Source organism: Ursus americanus, chromosome 6 (assembly GCF_024610735.1).
Source record: "Ursus americanus isolate L20-20 chromosome 6, mUrsAme1.1.p, whole genome shotgun sequence".
Classification (NCBI taxonomy): Eukaryota; Metazoa; Chordata; class Mammalia; order Carnivora; family Ursidae; genus Ursus; species Ursus americanus.
In genome coordinates, this window is record NC_142132.1 from 19,732,837 (window position 1) to 19,756,761 (window position 23,925).

The 23,925-nt window shown below is 35.9% G+C and overlaps 1 protein-coding gene across 5 annotated transcripts in view; it reads right to left on the bottom strand.

Moving 5' to 3' along the window:
- The window catches only part of ADD3 (adducin 3), a 118,318-nt gene that overhangs the window by 69,907 nt on the left and 24,486 nt on the right, over positions 1-23,925 (bottom strand). The window contains exon 1 of one of the 5 annotated variants that reach the window (XM_087862721.1): positions 13,149-13,294. The exons of the other annotated variants lie outside the window; for them this stretch is intronic. The gene's annotated coding sequence lies outside the window, so the exon portion shown is untranslated. Of the gene's footprint in view, positions 1-13,148; positions 13,295-23,925 lie in introns of those variants that run through there. 5 annotated transcript variants of the gene reach the window in all.

The window sequence follows — 23,925 nt, forward strand, 5'->3', positions numbered from 1 at the left end:
TGACTATACAATAACAGAGCTAACTCTCAAACCATCTTGGGAAGTCACCAGAAAGTCACTGTCTTGTCAATTAGATGGCATATATTAGAAATGAAAAGAGAAGCTGTACAGAAAAAGCACTAAAAGAACACATGGAATAGAGAGAAGGAACTCTTTCTGAGATCTTCCCCTCTCCCACAGCAGGCTCTGCAATTTATGAACAGCTGGGAAATTTCCTTTTCACAGGAAAAGGAGGACTTCTTAGTTCACATAAAAGTGGAAATGACAAAAACTGTATCATACAGCAAAAAGGTGTTTCCTGGAGGAAGGAGACAGTACTACCTTTATTTACACACACACACACACACACACACACACACACACACACACACAGGAAAAAGCAAAACACATGCAGACAACAAGCAGAAAAAATCTTTTTCAAGAGATTAAGGATAAAATAACTAAATCAAGGAAATGTTTCATGGTCGAAGTTAACCTCAATGGGATACTCACCTTGTCCCAGGGGTTATCTCAGTGCAAATCCACTTAAGGGGAATCATAAACACATATTTGCACTTCATATTCATGGAGGGATTCTTACCGCTATTTTAATAAATACCTAGTTTCAGCTTTTCTTCCACATGCACGCAAAAAGAATTTAATCTGTTTCATCACTAATTTATCACTAGTTCATATAATTCAGATTATTTCAAAGGATTAATGCTTGAATGGTTCATTCTTTAAAATATACTGATTCTTAAGCATACTCCTTCATTCTACAAAAACTATCCTTGCAGTGTCTACTAAGTGCTAGACACCAGTTCATGTTAGGCACACAGTGGAGAACAAGTTTCCTGACCTCAAGGAGCTTACATTATTCACCATAATGAAGGAGAGGTTTTAAAAATCCCTTTGCCTACTCTCACTTTACTGACTAGGGCAGTGGATTTCAAACTTTACAGTTTTTACTGCAAATCAGAATCACACGAGGAGCTTTAAAAAAAATTCCAATGCCCAGGTTGCACCCCATACAATTTAAATCAGGATCTTGGGGGTAAGACGCAGATACCAGTATTTCCAAGTTTTCTAGATGACTCCAAGAACAGTCTATCAGAGTACTAATGAACTAGAGCATTGGTTCTCAACTTTGGGCCTTTGAAGGAATGGAGAATAAAAATACAGAATCTCTAGAAATAGATTCCTCTATCTTCTCCCTATCATACCAACCAAGTCAGAAGGTTCACTGAGGGTACAAGACAGTTTACTCTGTGGGGAGGTGAGATGTACTTGCTATCCACAATGGCACCTTCCCCATTCCTCACCTTAGTCAAAATATAGTCTCTGCAGAGGGGGCTATCAAGCATGCCGTTTCTGCCTCCAGCTTGGGTATCTAGGCTACACAAAGTGGGGACAGAATAGTTGTCCTGAGATATGTGGACACATATAAAGCATATAGCGGTACTTCCATAATATAATAATCATAGCATAAATTGTTTAAAATATTCTGCTTATTGTATTACTTTTTAAATCCTAGGGTCAAAAAGTCACACTAGGGTTGAAATAAGCAAGAATGTGTTAGGCACCATTACTCAAGTATATGTTTGGGAAGAATCAAATAATCCCAAATCAAGATGTTTCGGTTCTCAATGGGAAGAATACAGGCAGGCATTAGGAAATGCCCTAACTCAAAGGTAAGTATTATTAATGATGTTGTGGAATTAAGGGACATAAGCCAAAAAACTAACAAAAATTAAAGTCCTTTATAGAACAAAATATAGTCCCTTTAAATTCCATATTTCTATATATTTATTTAAAAAGCAATTTAAATCAACCAGTAAAAGCAAAATGGAGCTCAATTCCCCCCACACACACAAAAGGGCATTCCCTGCATTTAAATGTATCATCAAAAATTAAAGGTTTATGTACAAAATTCTAAAGAATTCACATTCTGGACCAGCACAGGTATGTCACGGATCTCTCCCTTCCTGATTGTTTTCATCTTACAGATGAATCACAAGTATTTCTCAATATTTATACCATGTGTTGTAATATCCACCATACTGAGTTTTTTGTATACCGCTTTTCTCTTGTACATGAATATTCTAAATTCTTAAAGCATGTCCCATCAGTAGGTCCCAAGAATATACTTGGTAAAAGTATTAGTCCATGATTAAAAAACAATGTAGAAGTAATATCATACACAAACAGAAAATACAAAATCCCCATTTCTAAGAAGGTAGAACCATTCATTATAGTGTATTGTTTCTTAACAAAATACATTTAATGTCTTTTAACATGTAATGTTAATGTATACAGTTCAACAGATGTTACAAAGACTACCTTCCAAGTTTAAGACATCTGTCTCTAATCCATGAATACAACAATAAAAGATTTAGTGCTGAAAAACAAAAACACCTCTTGGTTAAGTAAAAATGCTTTCCTGCATCTTTTCAAAGGAAGGAGAATTTTCCAGAGCAACTATTAGGGAAAATTACTGGCAATTATATTTGATACATAGCAACAATGTATATATTCAATACAGAGAAAAGTCTGTCATCACATAATATCCAATTTAAAAAGTGTAAATGGAATGGGGTCGGGAAGGGGAGAATTGGGGGTGTGAGGGAAGAATAGGAGTATCACAGATTTCTTAAGAATCTGTGTCAACTGTCACTAACCTCACCCACCTCTTATCAACAAAGACATCAAAAGATTTTACAACCAAAGGAACTCTTGAGGAAATCATTGGAAACTGTTAATAACCTAGTGTTTCCTTATACCACTGACTACAGGAATCCAAACAACCTTCTAATAAAGATGTGGGTCTAAAAAGAATCAAGAGTAATCTGCTTATAATTCCATCTTCCCACTAGGATAGCCACTGTCCAATAGTCCCTTTGAAGGCTGAACAGCAATCAAAAGAAAGGATTCTCCATTTGCTCTAGATGCATGGTGAGGGTACTTCTGAGGAAGGCAGACTTCAAGTAACTTCATCAAGTTTCACTTGGTAGAAGTTGGGGATAAAGACCTTAGATTTTAAATTCATGCCAGTGGCTTCACATTCAATACTTTTGTGAATCTATTCAGTGTTGACTAGACAAAAAATCCATTTTGTCCATTTTCCATTTCCTCCTATTAACTCTTGATTAAAGCAAATTAATACTCTATAAACTATGAAGTTCATTTTTCATGTTCTATTCCAAGTCCCAGAATTACTTTGCAAAAAAATTTCATTTCTTCCCCAAACATAAGTTAAAGTATTCTTCTACTTCTAAAAATTATGTCTACTGTTGCTTGTGATGGGGGAAAAAAAACCCTCAACTTAAGCTGGGCTGTCGTCTTCAAAATAATTTTCATTCCTGATATAAAAGGAGGTAAAGACTAATTTTTAAATCCTTGCTGGTTCTCACTTAAACTTTTCTGCTTTTTATAAATATTATATTTATAATATATAATTTATATTTATTAGATTTATATGTATTAAACTGATCATCAAAGAACCAATTGTTTAGAAAACAACATTTAATCAAGGAACAAAAGTTTACATATGCAAAATGGAAGTAACTCTGATATGCAACTTATTCATGGAACTATATATTACATACATTTGAGGTTCATTAGAACCCTTCTTGAATTTTGTCAGCTCAAGGATTAAGGCTTCCCTTCCAACCTTAAACATTGAAACTGGAGGAAGGTGACAGTTACACAGCTAGTGATCTCACTAAGAACACCTGGAACTGGGGCGCCTGGGTGGCACAGCGGTTGGGCGTCTGCCTTCGGTTCAGGGCGTGATCCCGGCGTTATGGGATCGAGCCCCACATCGGGCTCCTCCGCTGTGAGCCTGCTTCTTCCTCTCCCACTCCCCCTGCTTGTGTTCCCTCTCTCGCTGGCTGTCTCTATCTCTGTCGAATAAATAAATAAAATCTTTAAAAAAAAAAAAAAAAAAAAGAACACCTGGAACTGTGATGTGATTTTAGATTAATGTCTTTACGTACTTATAAAAATCTGTTTGCAATTTAATAGTCTTCAGGTCATAAGCTCATATATGCTACCACAGGGATTATAGTAGTCTGCATGTTCAGTTAGGCCCAAAGCTTTCATAGTGATTAGCATGGATTTACAATAAGTGTTCCATTTTACCATTACAGTCTCATTCCATTAAGAAAATTGGCATCTAATGAAACATACCACGCAAAGAGTCAAGATTAGAAAACGATTACATAGCTCCTTCTAGGTATACAGCGCCTTCTAGGTTACAATACACTTTTCTATTATTTCATTTTATGCTCAAAACAACTCTGTAAAATTATACCTCCATTATATAGACTAAAATCCATCAAAGACACAGTGTTAGTAAATGGCAGAATGAGGACTGGAATCCAAGTGTGTTTTTTTTTTTAATTAACATATAATGTATTGTTTCAGGGGTACAGGTTTGTGATTCATCAGTCTTTCACAACAGCCAACACATACCCTCTGCAGTGTCCATCACCCAGCCACCCCCAGCCCCCCAGCCCCCCAGCCCCTCCCCTCCAGCAACCCTCAGTTTGTTTCCTAAGATTAAGAGTCCCTTATGGTTTATCTCCCTCTCTGGTTTCCTCTTGTTTCATTTGTTCCTCTCTTCCCCTATGATCCTTTGCCTTGTTTCTTGAATTCCGCAGATCAGTGAGAGCATATATTACCCTTCTCTGAATGACTTATTTTGCTTAGCATAATACCCTCTAGATCCACCCATGTTGTTGCAAATGGCAAGATTTCTTTTTTTTTTTTTTGATGGCTGCTGGAATCCAAGTGTTTTGACATCTGCCCCTCTATTCTTAGGCAGATGAGCTGCCATACTTTAGTCACTTAAACTTTCAGCTTCTTGGTTTTCTTAATTTGGGCTCTCCTTAGACATAATACGAAAAATCACAGAAAAACTGTAAGTTCTTAATACAGTAAATATTTATAAAGACTCTGGAGCTTAGTATTATCCCTTCAGTAACTTATATTGTGAAATCTGGCAATCCCCCTTTTCAGTTTTGTTCTATTGTGATAAAATACATGTAACATAAAATTTACCATCCTGACCAAATTTATGTGTACAGTTCACTGTATTAAACACATTCATAATGCTGTGCAACCATTACTACCATCCATCTCCACAGCTCTTTTCATCTTGTAAAACTGAAACTCTATACCTATTATACAGCAACTTCTCAATTTTCCCTGCCCCAGTCTCTGGCAACCACCATTCTACTTCCTGTCTCTACAGTTTTGATTACTTGAAGTACATCGTATAAGTGGAATCATTATAGTATTTGTTTTTTTGTGACTGGCTTATTTCATTGAGCATGTTCCCAAGTTTCATTTATGTTGTAGTGTATGTTAGAATTCCCTTCCTTTTTAAGGCTGATGAATATTCCACTGTATGTATATACCGAGTTTTGCTTAGCCATTCATCTGTCAATGGACACTTGGGGCAACCCAGATTTCTGATGACTCTGCCAAACACACAACACTGTATTCAGCACTTAGCCCAATATATATATATTTAAATTAATGTTCAAGAAGTAACACATGTAGTATTTCTGAAATTAAGGTTAACTGTGATAAGCAGTTAAGTGGTCTATGAAAAGAATGATTTACCACTATTTTCTATATCCACACCATACCAAAATAATTCAGAACAACTGGGCAAGAAGTTCAGCAGTTCAGTCAAATACTGTGAATACATCTCCTTGGATGTTTTATCACCACAGTTTTTTCTTGTTTCTTGTCCTTCTGGTATTTTTTCCAGTTTATGTTAATTAAGGAAGATTTCAGCAGCACTATAACAGTTAATATCATTGGGCACTCACTAGATGCTAAATACTTTATGTGGATTTAAAAACAAGAATATTGTGGGGGGCGCCTGGGTGGCTCAGTCAGTTAAGCATCTGCCTTTAACTCAGGTCATGATCTCAGGGTCCTGGGATAGAGCTCCTCAGCAGGGAATCTGCTTCTCCCTCTCCTTCTGTGCTCTCTCTCAAATAAATAAAATCTTAAAAAAAAAACAACAACAACTAGCCCCTAAGAGATTAGCTTCCTTCCAAGGTCTTGAGCTAGTCCTACTCTATTATTAGCTCTATTACTTCTAACTCTAAACCCAGTGCTCCATCTACTACACACTAATACTATCATTATCTGGCAGTACTAAAATATTTTGTGACTAAGAGTTAACAGCTCTTAATCTTGATGTTACACTCTTGATTTCTGATAATTATAAAAATAATACACTCATATTTACATACCACTCTCCAGAAGTAAATTTTACTCAGTTTACCAGGTATTCTTTCATACATTTTCTCTGCATATATAAACAAAAACATTCTTGTTCACACTTAAAAAAATAACTCCTTGTTGGGGCACCTGGGTGGCTCAGTTGGTTAAGCATCTGCCTTCAGCTCAGGTCATGATCTGAGGCTCCCCCTCCTCAGTGGGGAGTCTGCTTCTCCCTCCCCTTCTTCCTCTCCCTCTGCCTGCCACTCCCCCTGCTTGTGCGCAAGCTCTCTGTCAAATAAATAAATCTTAAAAAAAAAAAAAAAGACAACTCTTTGCATTACATATTCTGTTCTACACTTTGGTTTTTAAATTAACAATTATAAGTGGACATTTTATCCTAAGTACGCACACACAGAATCAGGTCATTCTTCAATGGCTACAGTGTATAATCAGTCATCCCCCATTTTCAGTTTTTTTATTTTTATTTTTTTTTAAAGACTCTATTTATTTGACAGAGAGAGACAGCCAGCGAGAGAGGGAACACAAGCAGGGGGAGTGGGAGAGGAAGAAGCAGGCTCCCAGCGGAGCAGGGAGCCCGATGTGGGGGTCGATCCCAGGACCCTGGGATCATGTCCTGGGCCGATGGCAGACGCTTAACGACTGAGCCACCCAGGCGCCCCTCAGTATTTTTTAAAACCAACTCTTCAATGATGGCTATCCTTATACATAGGATGTGGCCATATCCAAATGCACATTTTTTGGAAGTAAAATGTAAGGTAAATTCCTGGAAACGTAATTGATGGGTCAAAGGGTAAGCACATTTAGTCTCTGATAAATATTGACAAATTGCCTTCAATGAAGTTTGAACTTATTAACAGTCTCCTTACCAGTGTGTAAATTAGAATTAATCCTCATTTACAACTTCTGTTCCAGGGGAATATCACCCATTCTTATTTCTATACTCAGTGAAAACATTAATGCTTAAGGAAAAGGAATCAGTGGTTCTATTAACTTCACAGCAAGATTAGACTGCTAATTTAATTACTAAGTGGTTTTTGTTTGTTTTGGTTTGGTTTTTCAGTTCCAGTTACTGAGTGGGGTTTTTTTTTAGGTTATAAACAATAACAACAAGAAATTAAGCTATAAAAATAGATAAATAATTGAAGTACATTCTGTGAGATAAACTATACTACTTTTAAGTTTATATACAGAAAAAGAACAGTCTGGGTACAATATGTACTAGAGTTAATAGAGTATTACTAAAAATACAAACATAAAATATATCTAAACACCCAACAGTGACCTTAAAGAATCCACATTGACAGTTGATGATATATTGAAAAATGCTCATTAGAAAGTGAAAAGCTATATTATGTGCAATTATTATTTTCTACAAAAGAAATAATCACATTAAACTCAAGCAGAAATTGGCAGTATTTATATTCACCTACTTTAAAGTAAATCTAAAAGCATCCTTTTTATCACCACTGAAATAAATGCAAAAATGTAGAACGATCCCTATGGTAAGGTAAATTGTTGAGTTTATTTTTCCCCCTTCTGCTATGATCTTGTGCTCTCAGCCATCTGGACTGTACTCACTGTACCACTGGGAAAGTATAGTTGCTCACTAGCAAAAGTACAAGCTCTACCTTTCCTATTGTGCTTGCAATTATTCCCATGTCCTTTTTTCACTTTCTAAACTGGGTATTTTGCCCACCTCAGAATATTACTCTCATTATTTGTTAACAGAATATGCTACACATCCTTACGATACGGTTGTTGCTGTGCTATATTTGAAAAATGGTTTCTTTAAGCGCTAAGGAAATCCCTCTTTTCTACTTCAATTTCTCCAGCAATGCTGCCTCTGAAAGGGCCTCAGTGCCTCTCTTAATTTCATTTGTCAACTTGACTGGCCACAGATTGCCCAGATTAAACGTTACTTCTGGGTGTGTCTGTAAAATGTCTCTGGATGAGATTAGCACTTGAGTTGGTGGATTAAGTAGACTGCCCTCTCCAGTGCGGATAAGCATCATGTAATCTTTTGAAGGCCTGCACAGAACAAATGGCAGAGGAAGAAGGAATTCACTTTTTTCTGCCTCCTTGAGCTGGAACATTTCATCTCATCTCCTGCCCTAGGTCTGGGATTTATACCATTGGCTCTCCTGGTTCTCAAGATTTCAGACTTAGACTGAATTATACCACCAGATTTCCTGGGTCTCTAGCTTGCAGATATGCGACTATTCAGCCTCCATAATCACATGAACCAATTCCTCACAATAAATCTCTTTCAATAGACAAGTAATCCTATTGGTTGTTCCTCTGGAGGATTCTAACTAATAAGTCCCTTGCATTTGAATAACTTACTTTATTATCAAATATACATGTAACATCTGAAATGCTTTTTAAGCTAAAAAAGATAACTATTCATTTGTTTTTAATACAAGCTATTTGTCAAAATAGCCATGGTATACTTATGCAAAGGAGCCTGCACTTTAACCTGCCTCAGGAAGCTAATGTTTTACCCTATACATTTGGTATCACAGACCATTAGAATGAAGCAGCTTATTCTATGAGCAGTGATTCGTTCATGTTTTAAGAGGGAGGTGGCCTTAGCTCTTACTCATTATCCAGGCTGATAAAGGTTATAAAAAAAAAATCTCTCTATAAAAACACATTGTTGGTGGACTTTAGACTTTTTTTGGTTGATTTATAAATAATATTGCACATGTGAAACATCTTAAGGCACAAAGTCAAATTGTACAAAGTCTATACAATGACGTTAGTCTTCTTCCAACCTTGAACCTCTTTCTCGAATAAACTACTTTTGTCACTTTCTTGTGATTCTTTCCATATATCTCCTCTTACCCATTTTTATAAAAATTATAGAATGTATGCTCTCTACATCTTGCTTTGTTCCACTTTATAGCATATCTCAGAGTCCATTCTATTTCAGAATGTATAGATCTACCTAATTTTTAAATGGTTGCACAGTAATCCATTTTATGGACATCATGTTTTATATTCCCCCATAATAGGCATGCATATTTTACATACTTTTTTCTTTCATAATGCCGCAACGATTATCTTTGAATGTACTTCTCTGCATATTTGTTAGTCTATCTCTGAGAAATCCCCAGAAGTGGGATTGTTAGGTCAAAGATTATATGAAATAGTTTTTTTTTTTTTTTAAGATTTTATTTATTCATTTGAGAAAGAGAGAGACAGAGAGAGCACAAGCAAGGGGAGAATTGAGGGAGAGGGAGAAGCAGATACCCCACTGAGTGGGGAGCCCAATGCGGGGCTTAATCCCAGGAACCCAGAGATCATGATCTGAGCTGAAGGCAGACGCTTAACTGACTGAGCCGCCCAGGTGCCCCACGAAATAGTTTTTTAATTGTGATAAGATATACATAAAATTTATCATTTCAACCATTTAACTCTGTAATTCAACGGCATTATATACATTCACAATGTTGAATCCACAACCATGTGCAACCATCACTACTACCCACTTTCAAACCCTTTCATCCTCCTAAACAGAAACTATACACATTAATAACTCCTATTTCCTGCTCGCCCCAGTCCCTAGTAGTTTCTATTACACTTTGTCACTGTGAATTTGCCTATCTATTTTGGATATATGTACAGTATCCTTCTGTCTCTGGCTTCTCTTAATATATTGTTTTCAAAGTTTATCCAGGTTGTAGCATATATCAGGATTTCATTCCTTTTAAAGGCTGATTTATATTCCATTGTATGTATGTATGTATCAGATTTGTTTACCCATTTATCTGTCAATGGACACTGAGTTGCTTCCATCCCTTGGCCATTGTAAGTAATGCTGCTATGAATATTGGGTTATAAGTTTCTGTTTGAATCCCTGCTTTCGATTCTTTTTAGGGTATATGCCTAGAAATGGAATTGCTGGATCATACGGTAATTTTATGTTTAAGTTTCTGCGGAACTGACAAACTGTTTTTGACAGGAGCTCTACCATTTTACATTCTCACCAGCAATTTCCAATTTTTCCACATCTTCAACAACTGTTATTTACCTTTTTTTGGTAACAGCCATCTTAATGGGCTTGCAGTGGTATCTCATGGCTTCAATTTGCATTTTCCTAATGGTTAGGGATGCTGAGCATCTTTTCATATGTTTATTGGCTGTGTGTGTACATTCTTTGGAGTCTATTTGAGTCCCATTTCTACCCATTTTTTAATTGGGTTGAGCTGTAGTTCTTCATATATTCTGGATATTGATTATTTATCAGATATATAATTAGCAAATATTTTCTCCCATCCTACAAATATTTCACTCTTGATAGTATTTTGTAATGTACAAAAGTTAATTTTTATAAAGTCCAATATAACTATTTTTTTCTTCTGTTGTCTGTGCTTTTGGTGTCTATCCAAGAAATCACCACCAAATCCAATGTCATGAAGATCTCCCCCTATGTCTTCTTTGAAGAGTGTTGGGTTTTAGCTCCTAGTTTAGGTCTCTGGTTCATTTTCAGTTATTTTTTATACATTTGTAGTCTCCATTTATCTGTGGGGGATAGTGGATGCCTGAAACTGCAGATAGTACTGAACCCTATATGTATATGTTTTTTCCTATACATACATACCTATGATAAAATTTAATTTATAAATTAGGCACAGTAACAATTTACTAATAAAATACAATTATAATATACTGTAATAAAAGTTACATGAATGTGGTCTCTCTCTTTCAAAAATATCTTATTGTACTAGTCTTCTATTTTATTTACTCTTCTTGTGATGATGTGAGATGATAAAATGCCTATGTGATGTGAAAAAATTAGGTGAATGACACAGGCAATGAGGCATAGTGTTAGGCTACTGCTGACCTTCTGACCATATGCCAGGAGGATCATTTGCTTCTGGACTATGGTTGACCGTAACTAAAACCCCGGAAAGCAAAAGTGAGTAAGGGGTGGGTGTCGGGACTACCATATGGTATAAGGGTTTACTCCATTCTTCTGCTTGAGGATATCCAGTTTTCTGAGTACCATTTGTTGAAAAAGATTGTCCTTTCCTTATAAAATGGTATTGGTACCCTTGTCAAAAGTCAACCATACACGTGAGGGTTAATTTCTGGGACACTATTAATTTTGATAGTGCCAAATTGCTTTCCAAAGTGTATGTACCAACCCACACTCCTGCTAATATATGAGAGGACTCATATTCCATATCATCCAGAGATATTTTTGAAAGCAATAAAATATGACATGAGACAACATATTTCATATCATTTTAATAAGTTTGTAAATATCATACTTAGGTAACTATTTTTGTAAAATGTTTGTTTCAAATGGGGTGGTGGTTCTCATTAGCTGAATATAATTTTAAAACATACTTATTTTTACCTTACCACCCCAAGATACTCCCAAGATGGTCTTTGGAGATCACACAAAACTAACTTTTTCAGTGAGAAATCACTGGAATTTAAATTGTTTTTTCATTTCTTCTTCTAAGAGGCTATCTCACTAACTTTTTGCTCTGCAATGGAGTCTTTTTCCTAGGTTGTCTTTTCTGATTTTCCCAAAGATCAACAATAAGTAGCATAATAAGAGTTTCTCTCCATTGGCCCCAAAATACAAATTTAAGATTCAAAGAAGAATAAATATTATAAGATAGGGTTTGTACAAATTTTCATTTGTAAAATGGTTCTTAACCATGGATCCCACATAAAAACTATCTAGGCCTCTACGCACAGATATTCTGATTTAGAATGGAATGGGACCCATATACATAGACTTGTAAAATGCTAGAATCTGATGCTAATGTATCTCCCTGCTTAAGAACCACCAGAATTCATCTGACATGACAACTGTATGCAGTAATTCTGTTACGGTGTGCATTTATAGATGACCAACTTGAGGCTAAGTTAGCCAAGTGACCTGCACAAGGTCATGTAATAGAATCCAAGTCCTAAAACTGTAATACACAAAGCTGTCTAAGCCCAATATTACTTACAAGGTTGAAAAAAGTGTGTTAATTTGGTAAATGTCCTTTTTAGATTATAAGTTATTTATGTGATTTTTAAACAGATAAATGATCTATCAATAAATAGGAAGACTCTTAATACTGCCCGAAAGGTAAATACTAAAGAATAATGAACAACCCAGTCTGCTACTGTGAACTAGCTATCCTTATTATTCTGGCACATCATGACCCTTAAGATATATATCACCAAGTAACCACTGGATTTGAATCCCATACTGCTTTCCAATTAACCAATACATTAAAAACTGCACTTTAGATAGGAGTTCATGTTCTTCAAAGCTTTTGATCCCTCGTCTCTAAGTAGACACAATTTATACAGGCTCTTGATATAATAGCTCAAAAATGCTAAGTAGCAACAAAGGACCCTAAAACAATCTATACTTTCACCATTAGGAACAAAGTCCTGGTGGAAACATCAGCATCAGCGATGTATTTCAAACTCCAGCTGGAAAAAATTCTCAAGGAAAGCAATCTGCTATCTCCTTGTGCTCTCCCTCAGGCCAGAGAGTGCTTTACAGTAAGCTTCCATTGGTAAGACTGCAGGCAAAATCCAATCCTTGGCAAATGCACACAGCAAACTACTTTAAGGCATGACTATGCCACACATACGCCCCCCCCACACACAATGAGTACTGTAAGTACAGCATTTTTAGAAACAGCATTTGATAAGTAAGATTATCTACTTCCAAAGTATAAATCACAATCATTTTCCATTTTTAATTAAAGAGGTCATTTTTCTTTTTTAATTTCATGGAAAAAAATCTCAAGACTTCAGTGCTCACTGTTTGATGTATTATTACTTCTGTAGTTTACAATTTTATTGTGAAGGAGTGTATTTGTTCCCCTCTCCATGACATTACTAACTATCCCTGAAATAAAAATTTCATTAGTATTACTTACCAACTAGGGATGTTCTGTGAATATTTTTAATGTTTCGAAGTTCATGTTACAGAGGGCAGCATCTTTGTTAGACGATAACACAAAACTACATGAAATACTTGTCTGATTCAGTGTGGAAATTTCTGGGTTCCTTGCTGGTTCATTCTCTCAAATACCATGCAATAATACATGCAAAATATATAAATATAAAAAATATAAAAATACATGCAAAATACATCAATCAAGTATGAAGTTCTATAAAAACAAATAGAAAATACACGACTCTTACTGTGAAAGAGCCAATGGTTTAATAGGCCAGAAGATACAATAATACAAAATCATAAATTCTCCCATAAGGTTTCCCATAGGATATACACAAACTATAAAATTAATTTATATAACCAGAAGTTTCCTTTTTCTACTGTTTAACAAATTTCATCATACCAGACTCATAAGAATATCTTCCCTAATTCTCTCATTCTTCCCAAACCAAAAATAATCAGTCCTTCCTCTGAGCTACCACAGCCCCTGATCTGTACCTTACCACTCTGTACTTTATACTGCAGTTATTTAAGTACATAGCAGATCTTCCCCAAGTGACGCAACATTCCTTGAGACGATTTCTGATTTATCTTTGTATCCTCTCTGTTTAGTACCAGCAAGAATTAAAATATTTACTGAATGAAAAATTTAGAACGCCTATATAATAATCTGAAAATAGCATCATAGTTTCAAGGGATTAATGTGGCTCTTAAAATTTCCCAATCTACTCTTGAGAAAACTTATTTAGTGAAAACCTATGGTTCCAAAGATGATATTTTCTACCCCCTCAAAGAAAGGTATGGTTTTTTTTTTTTTTTTTTTTTTTACCATGTCGTTCTTCCTGAGCTAGTCATCCTTGGTTGCAACATAAAAATAAAAAAGTAGACTGGGTAATTTTAACTATAAAAGTGGAGTAACAGCAAATGGGTGAAATACCTAGAAACATTCAAATGCAACTTACAGAGTAAAGTCCTAAGAAAAAGACTAGCTATACTTAAAAAATAAGTAGGGTTACTGGAAAAAACTGAAGGGGGGAATCAATTCCTTTACATGATAATGCTACAACTTCCTCTAAAAACTAACTCACATATAGTTAAAAATAAATATTAATTTTCTCAAAAATACATGTGCACATTTGAAAAGTTCCTATTACATGATTTTAAAATATCAAATTAAGTTTGATGATACATTCATTCTATTTTCAATGCTTAAAATTATTTCAGGAAAAAAAAAAAAACAACTCATCTGGATTTAAAGGCTAAGACTACCTCAAGTAAAGTTACAAGTACTACAAGAGAAAAAAGGAAGAAGAGCAGAAGAGAAATCCACCTGTAAAGAGCAAGCAATTCAACTGAAAAGTGGACTGAGCCAACAACCACACAGACTAAGGTCTCCAGCACACAATTCAAACGCAAACAAAATTACTATGTCTTCCCCTAGGCTATTCCACAGACTGGAAATAAGCTTTTTAAATCAACATTCTTGACCACTGAACCAAGATTAATCATTACTGGCCCAGTGCATGCAATTTGCCAAAAAGCTAAAATACATGACAATTCATGAAAAATAAAAGGTGACCTATTCAAATTCTGAAGTAAAATATGTATTCTTTTTTCTCAAAATTTTAATAACTAGTTTAGATTAACATCAATTTAAAATATCTAGCATAAGTATAATTTCAGACAAAGAACAAAATCAAATTATTTCATCATTAGTGGAACCTTTCTTATGAAATAATTGGATGACGGAAATTGTTGAAGTAGTACTTACTTGTAATTATCATGAGAATTAGATTTGGCTCCTGAGTCTAAGAAGTGAAAAAAATTGATGGCAAAAAGCACCAAGGCAAACTCAGTTATAAGATTATTATTATTATCATATTAGTGTGCTAATTCTAAACTAAATCCACACTCCATGTTATTCCAGAATATTTCCTGATTTAAGAAACAGTATTTTAATTGAAATGAATTGTATTTTCTCTTTTTAAAACATGAGGTTTTTTTGTAAAAAGATTTATAGGATATTTCTCAGCTACCTAACACATACTTCGATAAACACTTCCAAGTCACTTGGGCAAGACACTTTCACAAACACACTGCCATGAACAAAAACACTTCTGCACTAGTCAAACCTCCTGAATGCCTGTGCTCTTTGTCACCTTCTGGCTGCCTTACCACCACTGCCCTCACTGCTTCCCTCCCAACAATATAGAATGTTAGTTTAAAATAACTTATTTAATACAGTTGTGTTTTGAATCATCGTATTTTTCTTAATGTTAATGTGCTTGTCCACAGAATAGGAAGCTATTTTCTAATTATGGCAAGCTCCGACATGACAATAAAGCCTTTAAAAAGACAACACTATTTATAAACTACTATGGAATTCCTTACCTACAATTACCTACTCACAAAGTACATTTCCAAAGAATGAGGCCTCCGTTTGCAACACATGAAGTCAAAAATCTTCAAGGAGACTTTTTTAGATAAGAAATTTAACAGAAGGTCCTTGAATCCCAAGAGATTCCATGGATAAACTTCAGAAAAATTTGGGGGGTCCCAAATTATTTTTTTTGTTTTGTTTTGTTTTTTTTTTATTAATAATGATTTTTTATTATATTATGTTAGTCACCATACAGTACATCCCCGGTTTTCGATGTAAGGCTCGATGATTCATTAGTTGTGTATAACACCCAGTGCACCATGCAATATGTGCCCTCCTTACTACCCATCACCGGTCTATCCCATTCCCCCACCCCCCTCCCCTCTGTAGCCCTCAGGGGGGGTCCCAAATTAAAAATGAAACATTATCTGTGTATTTTGGGGGAGTCCATAGCTTTCATCATATTCTCAAAGTGTCCTGTGACTCCAAAAGTTTAGGAAGCAATCTAACTAGATTGGGGGTTTTAAGTTTAGTTTCATTGGTACATGCCTCTCAGCTGTGAGGTATCTATCACGAGTAACTAATTTTGTGATTACCCAAGTTTGTGAAATATTTGCTTTTTTTGGAAATATATAATGGAACACTCCCAAAGTTACGTTTATATTAACATAACTGTCATTCACTTGCATTTCTTGTATGACAGAGAGAGAAAGAGCCCGTAATTCAGAGCACAGCCACGGAAATGTGTTGTGCATGTGAATTCCCTATGTTACTTGTAATCCAGCAGAAAAAAAAAGGTTGAGAATCGCTGATCTGAACCACCCCCTCATTTTATAGATGAACAAATTTAGGCTCAGAGATTAATTCGGTCACAGAGGAGTCCTAGAACTTCCATCAGTGTAATCTTAAACAGTGCTGGGATTAGAACAAATGCCTACACTGGTATTCTCTTAGTCTGGAGAGTGGCTATAAGAAAAAAAAATTTATTCCTTGGTATTCAACAAAGTTCCATCCTTGGAATACTTCTCTCACTCTGTACATTCACCTTGGACAACCTCATTTGCCTCCCACAACTTCAACTATCATTTCTCCTAATTCACAAATCTGTATTTCCAGTCCTGTCAAACTTCTTGCTTGTAGTTCCAGATATGTGTGTCCAGCTGCTCACTTTCTATCTCCTACTGCTATGCAAGTTTCTCAACCTTTACATGTTAAAAAACCAAACTCATATTACCCACACATTCTTCAAGGGGGAGGGAGAGGGAAGAGATCTTCAATCTCAGTTTTCTTTCTCGATGCCAAAAACCTAGGAGTTTTTTTAAGCAGACTTTTACCTCCCACATCCAGATAGTAACCAATTCCTTCTGATTTTGCTATTTCTCATCTCCATCCAAAAGTAGAAGTCTCTTCCTCTCCATCCCTAGGACTACTGGTTTATTTTAGGCACCTGTTCTCTCTCAGGGTACCATAACGATCCTTTTTGCCTTCAACCCTTCACCCCTCCATCGACTTTCAATACTGCTGCCAAAATGAGATTTTTTTAAACAAATCTGACCACATCATTCCACTTCCTATACATCCTTCAGTGGCACCCCATTACTGAAGAATAAAGTCCAAATTCTTTAACATGGTATTTTAAATGTCTCCATGATATAATCTTTGCTATAAAACTATCTGCTTTATACTACAATGAAATAATGAGTACTTAAATTTGTGGTTAACTACTAATTATGGATAACCATTTAAAAAATTACTGTGCAAGTATACGTATATTAATTGGTATATATATATTAATTGGTTAAACTGTATATGTGCTGTGTAATCCTGCCAGTGCAATTTGTTCAGTCATGTTTCAGGTAAACTGGCCCATTAATCACCTCTCAGTCTTGGCAAAAGTTTTACATCATGTAGGAAAAGCTAGTAAGAAAAGAGGGCTTCTGGGACAGTCCATAACAGAAGATGGCAGGTTTTGATGGCGACAGTGGTAGCATGAGGGAGGAAATGGACAGAAGGAAAAAGAAGATTAAAAAATTTTCCTAGTCTAAAACAAAACAAAACAAAACAAACCAGTGGTACTCAAAATTAGTCTCACACCAACAGTAGCAGCAGCAGCACCTTGGAAACTTCTTAGAAATGCAAATTATTGGGCCTTTCTCCAGACCTACCGCTTTAGAAAGTGTAGGGTTCAGCCCAGCCATCAATGGTTTAACAAGCCCTCCAGGTACTTCCTGGGGCACGCTAAAGTCAGAGAACCAGTAGCCTAAATGGATGGTGCTAGGATTGGCGGCAAGAGCACCAGTCTCACTGCAGGGAGCTGAGACAGCACAAGTGCAGTTCCTGTTTAGTCAGCTGGTCTCACTGAGCTTTAAAGCTTCTGATCCCATTCCTGTTGCAGAACAGTTCCTTTCTTGTGGAGAATTATCACTCTAATCTTTAGACTTCCTCACCAAGTAGTATCTTTTAGAATAAATATTGTTCAGATGAGTCTACTCCCTATTACCTGTAACTCCTTTAAAACCTGGGATGCTGATAGGGTGGGGCTGGGGATGAGATGGAATGGGAGTATCAACAAAGAAGAGTTATTAGCATCAAGGGAGCACTGAGTGGACGGACTCATTGAAGAAAGGAAACCCTATCGGTGAGATAATTACCTTTTGTTCCACAAGAGAGTAAGTGTAAGGATCTCATACCAACATCACACACAAGGAAAAAAAATGTTTATTTTATATTTTGGTATAAAAGAATCCCTCCTTTAAATCCATTTGGGGTTTGATGGTCTAGTCATAAATACTACTTACCATTAAACATGCCATTTTTAGTTATTCAGCAAATGGCAAGCCAAAGCTAACAGACACGCGGTCTTCCAAATACAACTGAAAATAAAATATTATCTCATGGTTTGGTTTGGCAGTTAATGGTAAGAGAACTTTTTCTGGTAGGAGACTACATTTATACATTACATGTCCCAAAACCTGAAACATGGCTGGCTAAACTTTTTTAGTTTAACTGAATTTATGCACTGGCTCACAGTTAGAAGAGTGAATATATTTAGTATTTTCTATTACTCACAATATGACACAACTTTCTAATTTTCCAACCTAGCGATGATTCAATAACCACATTTAGCTGTAACATTAAGAGAAAAAAAAAGCATGCTCACAGATCATGTTTAAGGAATTCATGGAAAGCAAAGAAATGCTTAAGATCCTTGATGTATATTCAAGTTAGAGAATATAAATAGTAGGCTTTGGTACAGATAAGTAATTTGTTCATCCTTAGAGTGCCACTGTCTTAGTTGATATTGATAGTCTTAAAACCTTATTTCACAGAGTTTATTACATGGCAGTTATCTTGAGTTATTGAAATCTTTGGTTTTCCTTTCAGTTCAAATGAAAACAGCCTATTGCTACTAAAACATCTCTTTACCAAATAGCTGAACTTAAAACAATTACATTTTATTTTACTCTTGAAAAAAATATATAAATTAGAAAATAGCTTGTTAGAGAAATTATCTGGCCTATCAAAAGTCAATGTAAATTTTTAATAAGGAAAGTTACATTCACAAAAAGCATCAAAATGCACCCCAAAAAGATAATATCAATATCAATTTAAAGACATATCCTATGGAAATGAACATTTCTATGTAAAACTGCCTTATAACACTGGCTTTAAAATGAAACTTATAAACACAAGCATTATATCCCCCAACCCAAGATATCTGTAATTGTCAAATAAAATGTAATTGTGATATTTTTGTTATTGTTGTTAAAAAAAAAAAAGAGTAATCACAAAAATTCTGAAATCTGCTAACACATTACTTAAAGGCTTTGTTTCCCCCCAAGTATATTCTAAGAAACAAGAGTTCCACAGGATATTAATTACATGTTGGTCTATGGGACATTTAATTTGAAATACACTGAGGTTTTTTGGTTTTTTTTTTTAAATGTAAACTCAGTACCTGGAAATATTTCTCAGTCTTTGCTATGCTAATGTGCATTATGAATCTTTAAGAGAAAGAGTAAAGAAAGTAGTTTTCCAAACATATTTGAAACTATTTCTCCTGGGTAATCTCTTAGAACTACAGAACACAGTGTGAGAAATGTTACTCTGGGGCATGAGGCTTCTAATATGAAAATGAAATGTGTAACACTTATATGGGGTTAATTTTAAGGTTAAAAAAAGATCCATATTAGCTCTTCAGATCTAATCTCCTATGATGCTTGAATTCCTTGTCATTTGTGCCAAGTGGTCTTTGATTCAGCCTATCTACCTGCTCACCTTAAACAGAGTATTGGTTTTGAGCTCATACTCTACAGAAACTTGCCTAAAGATATTAGGCTTAATTCATCTGCACTTCAGGATCTTTCTTGTTCACAGAGATTAAGAGGGAAGCAAGTTATGAACCCAAGAACTTTTCAAAATAGAAATGAAAAATAAGCATAATACAATGAAGTTACTGTCACTGCTCTTTATTATTTACAAAATGTATGAAGTATTTGCACTACATGTTACAATGTTTGTACTATATACATTCTAACGTAGCACATGCAAATTTTAAATAGAAAAATTAACTTATTTTTAACTATACTTTAAGAACACTGCTGCTGCTATGAATTCCCCAGAAACAGGCTCATCTGATTAGTACAACTGATCTGCCAGCTGGATGGATCCCAAGTAAATTTCAAACTGGCATTTGGCAAAATATCCCTGTACCCAGCATTTTACATAGAACATAAATTAAAGATGCATTCTAGAATTGCCCTGAGAACGGAGCAATTGTATGGTAACATGAATATATTCAACTTACTCTCTTTATGCTAAATTTGCTAGCTGAGCAGTTTAAATAATACTTCAAATTCTGTGCCTGAATTCTGCTTACATTTATTCTGTATTAGTTTGCTGGCATCCAACACTGGATTAGGAAAGACTGCCATCTGGTAGTTATAGCAACCTTTTACTAACTTGGTCGGAAGTTGAAGACCGTGAGCCTCAAAGAAATGCAAACCAGGTTTATTACTATGAATATACCAAAATCTTTTTTAAAAAATAGTCATTCAATAGGGCTTTTCATTTTAGAGAAACACCGTGTGTGCTTGCACGGTCACGCATTATATAATCAACCTACAAAGGTCTAGTTTTAAAAGGGGTTAAAGGGATGATTAAATAAGCAATTAGGTCCACACTCCCTTCACCCACAAGGCTGCCACTGTCCCTTTGATAAAGCCTAGGGATGAGTGCCAAATTAGCCTTATTTAAATTGGCCATTTAACTCTAACTTCCCTTAATCACATGGGGGTACATATTTTTTCCTCTGAAAGAAGTTTCAGGTGAGCAATACTTCAGATGAAGTAAATAACAGTATAAAAACAGTAACAACATGTATAGAGCATATGAGCACACAGTAAAGGTTTTCAAATTCATCATGATCTTATTATATCATGAAGAAAAGCCAGAGAGGTAGAACGACAATGATTATCTTCTATTCTGTAATTTCACTAAGGTTACCCAGTTATGGTAATGGTAGAGCAGGGAAGATTTAACTACCTAGTTAAAATTTTATTTTCTTCCTACTATATCACAGTTTCTTTCCGGAAACAGTATTTTACAACTTACATAGCTTTTAGTATTATAAATATGTGTGTGTGTGTGTGTGTGTGCACGCGCGCGTGTGTATAAAAAGGCTTTGAATCTGAACTTCTCCCAAACCTCCCTACAGCCCACCTTGTCTAGTTTTACTCCTTGAACCTCTTTGTTCTTCCTTTGCTCTCCTTATCCTCCCAAAGTCACTAACACTTGCTCGAGCCTGAATGAAAGCAGCAGCGTGTAAATGTAGAATCCAGCCATCCAGAGCACTCACAAATTCTGATTATATCTACTCCAACTTACAGACTAGCATGCCAACACATGGACTATTTCCCCATGCTCTCATTCTAAATGCAACAATGTCAAGGACATAGCCATTAAGAGATGACCTAGGATTATTTAAGACTTATCCAGCTCAATACGCTTATTCTATCCCATTATTTTACTTCAACCCTCTTTGTCTATAAAAAGCCCTTTCCTTATATGGTCGGTCTTTGAAGTCTCAGATTTGATATTCCTGGCATTTAGAGAAGTAGACTCTTCTGTATCTCTTCTTGAAGCCCTCTGAAACATTCTTTGCTGATTTTCAAGATGGGAGAGATGTTCTTTCACATGAGGCTTTTACATTACTGATCCTGCTCAACAGGCTGTCACTAAGCCGAAGTCTCTTCATTCATGTTTGCATGTAGGTACTAGCAGGGGAAAAGGGAGGCCTGCAGAATGGGGGGCACTCAACTTGCTCATCAAGAAAAAAGGATCAGCTAACACCATTGGCAAGAGACTCCTTTATGTATAGTATTCTGCTTCATGCTAAAGGACACACAAAGTAATGGAAAACACAATGAGAGCATAATATAGCAGAAAGAACAATGGCTCTAGAATCAGACAGACGTGGGTTGGAATCTTGATTCTGCTACCTGCTAGCTGATCTAGGGCAAAGTCAAAGTGTATCTGAATCTCTTTCTTCATTTTATAGTATCAATCTCGAAAAACTGATGTGAGGTTTCAAGATTTTATGTAAAGTACCCAGTATCTAGTATATGGCAGGTACCCAATAAACCATAGCAATTAAAAAATTGTTTTTAAATCACCTACCTTCAAGAAGCAGCTAGTCAGGAGTTAGTAATCACGGGAGGTAGTAGGCAGAGTAACTTAAAAAAAATGTATCTCATAGACTGGGAGTTAGAGAAGGAGAGGTAGTGGCTGCTTGGAGGCAATAGTTCTCAAACGACTACTGTAATACAAAGTGGCTCAGCCAAGTCAGCTGAAATACCTATAGCTAAGGCTTTCTGAGGGAGCATTTCCCTGAACTTCTAATAAGCTCCTAACAGTAAGAATATAACATAAATTCTCTTATCTTTTTTTTTAAGATTTTATTTATTTATTTGACATAGAGAGACCGCCAGCAAGAGAGGGAACACAAGCAGGGGGAGTGGGAGAGGAAGAAGCAGGCTCCTACCGGAGGAGCCCGATGTGGGGCTTGATCCCAGAACGCTGGGATCACGCCCTGAGCCGAAGGCAGATGCTTAACGACTGTGCCACCCAGGCGCCCCAAATTCTTACCTTTTTAACAGTATTTTCCAGTAGAAACATAATGTAAGCCACAGCTGTTTTTAAATCTTCTAGTAGCCACATTAAAAAAAACAGGTGAAATTAATTTTAATATACTTCATTTAACCTAATATGTCAAAATATCATTTCAACATAAATATTAAAAGCTGACTTATTTTACATTCTTTTTCCTTGTAGTAAATTTTAGAAATAAAGTATATATTTTACACTTAACATCTCAGTTAAGTCCGGCTACATTTCAAATGGTCAATAGCCACATGTAGCTACTAGGTCCCGTACTCAACAGTGGGTCTCTACAATCCTTGCATCAAGCCGGGGCCCTGTCCAAAGAATCTGCCCTAATACTTGTTGCTCTACTATTCTACTAGGAACCCTAAAAGGCTTGTTAGAGGATCTCATTTTTAGAGGGCGTCTGGGTGGCTCAGTCAGTTAAGTGTCTGCCTTTGTCTCAAGTCATGATCTCAGGGTCCTGGGATCAAGCCCCACATAGGGCACCCTGCTCAGTGGAGAGCCTGCTTCTTCCTCTTCCGCTGCTGCTCCCCCTGCTTGTGCTTGCTCTCTCTCTCTCTGTGTCAAATAAATAAAATCTTTAAAAAAAAAAAAAAACACCTCATTTTTAAAATGTAAACATCAGCTGACATTTCAGAAGGGATTATGTGACACAAGTTAGCCACCTGGGAAGTCAGGAAGAAGGAAAACTAAAAGGGGGGTGCCATGAAGGGAATCTTAAGGAAACCAAAGACATGTTTTGCGTAGATCACAGGTTGGCTCAGACCCATGCCACTTAAAACCACCTCACAAATCCTTTCTAGGTTGTCAAACTCTAGATTACTGTAAGATACCTGTGTATCAAAAGCTGCACAGCTATGACAAACATATACACAGTATATAACTAGTAACGGCTGTCGGGAGCTGTAAGACATTGGTAGAGGAATGCCAATCACATCAATCAACACCATTTCTTGATTGCCCATTAGCAGAGTATATTCCAATCAGGTCAGCACCTTTAAAATTCCACAAACCTAAAAGAACTTGAAGTAAATAAGACCTCTGTAAGGGGTCATCAGAATAATGTAAAAGTTTGAACAATTTTTAAAAGCTGATAAATAATCCTTTATTCCTGAGGTACTGTGATAATTCATGCATTTGGACAATTATGCCTTCAATTAAGTTTGTTTAAAGTTCAACCGTAACTGTAAACAACTTTCAATCAGGTAAGAAA